The 4,901-nt window shown below is 31.4% G+C and overlaps 1 non-coding gene across 1 annotated transcript; it reads left to right on the top strand.

The window, feature by feature from the left end:
• The first annotated feature begins 2,176 nt into the window (after positions 1 to 2,176).
• TRNAQ-UUG (transfer RNA glutamine (anticodon UUG)) lies at positions 2,177 to 2,248 on the top strand. The gene has a single exon. It is a non-coding gene; the product is annotated as a tRNA-Gln (tRNA).
• The last annotated feature ends 2,653 nt before the right edge of the window (positions 2,249 to 4,901 follow it).

Genomic DNA, 4,901 nt, shown 5'->3' on the forward strand with positions numbered 1-4,901 from the left:
GTAGATGTGGCTGTGTAATTTTGTTTATGACATTAAGAAATTAGGTCTATGTTGTTATCTTTTAGCTTCACAAAGCTCGTGTGTCAAAAGAAGCATTTTTATTGCGTACACTATTAGAGATGGGGTAAGATATCTTCAATATTTTTACAAAAAAAAAAAAACACATTTTTATTATTCTAATCTTGAATTAAAAGATTAAGCATTTAATCAAGATAAATATGTGATTATATTTTTTTTACTTCATACGGATAAAATAACTTATATTTCCATAAATTGCTCCTTTTTTTCATCTCAATCCTTTTCACGTTAAAATTGATTCATATTGTTATTATTGATGAAATATGTGAAAATTGTTGGATTGTAAAAGTACAATGGTCATTTAAACTATTTTGATATGATATTAAATTTAGAAAAAAATAAAATAAACCTCATATATAGAACTTTTTATCCGGAATTAGATCATTACCTATTTAGACATTTTATTCATAGAGGGTATAACGGGTAAAAAACAACTCCTAAACTTATGATGTTTAGAATGATCATTTCTTCCCACCTCCAAGTCAAAGTCAAGAAAATTTATACCCATAACCATTTCGTATTTTTGGTTGCTAAATAAATTGAATTGCACTTTTAGCACTTATTTTGTGGTTTTCTTAATGATTTTGGTCCCTGTTACGAAAGAAATGACCACATTGTTATAACAATGTACTTTTAGTGTTTTTCGTATTTACCCATTGTGCCTTAAAAAAAATCCTTCCAAATATGGCATTGTACCTTTAAATCATGGGAAAACTAATTTCCTTTCAACTATTTATTATATCATGTACTTTTTTTTTGCTAATTTGGATATTTGAACCCGAGGAGAAACAACCGTGATTTAAACAACATCAGAAAGTAGATTACCAATTTAAAGGTTCAAAATATGACAAGAAACATCAGAAAGTGGATTACCACTGATGTTGATAAATATGCTTTGTATTTATGTTTCGGTACTTATATTCGGGCTTTATACATATAAGTAATAAGACACTCATACATATATTTTCTTATTTCCGCCTTATTTACTTTTTATCCCATTTTGTTGCCCCTATGCCAACAGTGAAAAAAAGTACTAAGTCAAATCAGACAAGAAATAGTAATGTACTTTTGTTGGTTTATCAAAATCGTCATTTTATACTTCCTACATATATTTTCTTATTTTCAGTCTTATTTACAAATTATGTCATTTGTTATCCCTATGCCAATAGTAAAAAAATAAAAATAATTAAAAATAAAAAAAAAAATACCAAATCAAATCATGCAATAAATAGCAATCTACTTTGATTCGTTTGTCAAAAATCATCATTTTATATTTCTTAAATGTATTTTATTATTTCAACATTATTTACATTTTATCCTATTTGTTCCCCTATGCTCATTTGTTGCCCAATACCAATAGTATATTTGTAAATTAATTAAAAAAAGTTATTGCAAATATTTTATTAGTCATTGCGATTTCAAATTATGAATGAATGTTTTTTTTCTCTATTGTGGAATGAAAATGAGGAGTGATTGAGATAGTGAAGTTGAAGATTTATTAGGGTGATAAGTTACAGTAAAAAAAGTGACATTTTAGTCGACAAAACATTTTTTCTTCCCAAAAATCATGCATCAAAAGTAAGAGTTTAATAACAATAAATATTTTTTTACAACGTACGCTCTTGTCTTGTGATTGGGTCGCAATTTCCATTTATTTAATATAAAAAAAACCTCCAAAACTGATAATATGTTGCATTATATAAACTCATGATTTTTATAAATTATGAGGATTTACATGTGTAATTAAATACTTACAAATTAAAAAGTTATTAAAAATATAATATTACAATTCATAAGTTTTTTTAAATTAATGGTATAATATTTTATTATATAATCAATTTTTTTAATTCTATTTAAAATTAACAACCGTGGGTTCCACGGATTTTAACCTAGTATTTTATATGTACAACCATAATGGAATTGGGTTTAGTCAATACTTCATATATTTTTCTATAGTAACACTTATTTTTTAAGAATAATAAAAAAAAGTTCACAGTGTTAAATTAACGAAAAATTTTAGATAACTATAAGGCTGTTACGGTATTGTTAATAATTTCTACGTTATATAAATGATAAAAAGAGCAGTGCAACATCAATCGGTTCTATGGTGTAGTGGTTAGCACTCTGGACTTTGAATCCAGCGACCTGGGTTCGACTCCCGGTAGGACCTTTTTCTTTATTTCTGGAACCTCACATGAATTTTACAAAGGTTGTGCTCTCTTTAAGAGGTTCGAACATAATGGCCCAGTCTATTTCTCTCAAGTCGATAACGAAATTGACATATCTTCTTTCAAATTAGGTTATAAATAAAAGACAAAATTGCAAAAATGGTCCCTGTGGTATGCAAAATTTTGGGGTTTTAGTCCAAACACTGACTTTTTTGGTTTTGTAGTCCTTTTGGAGTGGTTTGTATGTGAAAATGGTCCCTCCGAAAATTGAAATGACTATATTACCCTTGGGGTATTTATTTTTCATTTTTCTTTCATTTTTTTTAAATTTAATATTTATTTATTTATTTTAACAATTAAAAAAATAATAGAGGACTCACCTCTCTCTCTCTCTCTCTCTCTCTCAAATAATGTTTGACTGAAAAAGTCAAAATGTTTCTCCTCCCTTCAATCTCCTTCAACATTCGAATCCTAATAAAAACCAAATAATTGCTCAGTTGTGCCATCGTCACCATCACCTACGATCGAATATCATTGCCTATGGTCCACCTTTGCAAAAGCCCTCTTCAACCACCATTATTGGTCTAATGGGTACAAAATTGTTGTAGGGGGAAAAGAGGCTCAGTTCGTTACCAATGGAGAAGGAGAACAGAGGGAGGTTATCGACAAAAAAGATTTGTCTAAGCCACTTCGTTTCTTTTTGTCCAAGTTGCTTCTTTTTTTGTCTAACTCACTTCCGTTTTTGTTTGTCAGTTTCGGGAATATCCCCATTCATAGGTCCGAGATCTACATCTATGAATTGAAAGGTCCGAATGATCCACAGTTTTTAGAATCAATAGGTCTTCAAATCGTTCATTTGAAAAAATTGAAACCCTTCTTATTGGATGATCATGAGACTTGCCAAAAATCTAAATTCTTGATCAATGGAGGAACAATATCACCATTTTTGTTCAATAAGATACCAAAGTGGATGATTGACTCATTCCATACTAGAAATAATCACAGAAAATCCTTTGATAACACAGATTCCTATTTCTCAATGATATTCCACGATCAATACAATTGGCTGAATCCCGTGAAATCATTTCATAGAAGTTTATTGAGATCTTCTTTTTATAAAACAAATCAACTTCGATTCTTGAATAATCCACATCACTTCTGCTTCTATTATAACAAAAGATTCCCCTTTTATGTGGAAAAGGCCCATATCAATAATTATGATTTTACGTATGGACAATTCCTCAATATCTTGTTCATTCGCAACAAAATATTTTCTTTGTGCGTCGGTAAAAAAAACATGTTTTTTGGGGGAGAGATACTATTTCAGCCATCGAGTCACATGTATCTAACATATTCATACCTAAGGCTTTTCCACAAAGTGGTGACGAAACGTATAACTTGTACAAATCTTTCCATTTTCCAAGTCGATTGTAACAACCCGAAGTTGTTCATCGCCGAAAACCCGTTCTACTCGTAAAACTCGTCGAATATCAATTCGTTCCAATTTCGTTTTTGGGTTAAATTAATTAAACTTATATGTTTATTTTAATACTAATGAGTGTCCAAACCCCTTAGGAACTCATGAAATTAGCCCAAAATGTTTATTTCATAAATTTTAGAAACATCCTCGCCGAGTTACGGAAACTTAATCGGGTGCGACCAAAAGCCCCATTTAATGCTGGTATCGGGTAGAATTCCATCGTGTCCAAGTTTTGGGACCTATTTAAACGTGTTTAAAAATTCATTTGAAGCTTTTGCTTCCTCTCTCTACTCTCTCTCTAACCTGTCTCCTCAAACCAAGTTTAAGGGTCCAAAATCATCAAATTTAAGCTCCAAATCACCAAGGTAACTACCCTAACTCCTAGTATAACATCTTAGGCCTTCAAATTCGAGTTCAAATCATGGAATAGGACCATATTCATGAGTTTACAGCCCTAGAATAGTCCTAGGCCGTGAACTCACATAAATTGGGTTTTAGAGCCCAAAAACCCTTCTAATCGACCTTTGGAGCTTAGATATGGATTAATGGCTTAATGGAATGGACTTGGAACGCCTTAAACATGGATTTTAAAGATTAAACATGAGTTTACTTCCCAAGAGCATTCTTGGGCCGTAAACTCATATAAATGGGGTTTTTATGCCCTTAAACCCTTCCAAAACTCCATTGATGCTTAGATATGAATGTTAGAATAGTGGATTTGGCCTTGGAACACCTTGAACATCAATTTAGAGGAGTAAACTTGAGTTTACTGCCCAAGAACATGCTTGGGCCGTAAACTCATTGTTCATGGAGAGTAAACTCCTCTAAATGTGTTAAAATGCCACTTTAACACACCTAAAGCCTTGGAATAAATTCTAGAAGTGTTTACAAACAAGTATTGGACCTTAAAACATATTATAACACCCTTCCAAGGAGTTCACGGCCATGAGGGGGTTCATGGACCGTAAACTCCTAAAACCATGTCAAAAGTCCCTTAAAAATCCATTCAAGGCTTGGAAAAATCATTAGAATCACATGTGATTGATTAAAGGACCAAAACATTAAGGATCTTGTGTGTGGGGGAGTTTACGGACGTAAACTCCATGTTTATAGCCGTAAACTCCAATAAATGGTCCCTAAGTGAGTTTAAATTCATTCCTATGCCTTAGATGCAA

The sequence above is a fragment of the Lactuca serriola genome, chromosome 3 (assembly GCF_051521515.1).
Source record: "Lactuca serriola cultivar US96UC23 chromosome 3, Lser_US96UC23_V15, whole genome shotgun sequence".
Lineage (NCBI taxonomy): Eukaryota > Viridiplantae > Streptophyta > Magnoliopsida > Asterales > Asteraceae > Lactuca > Lactuca serriola.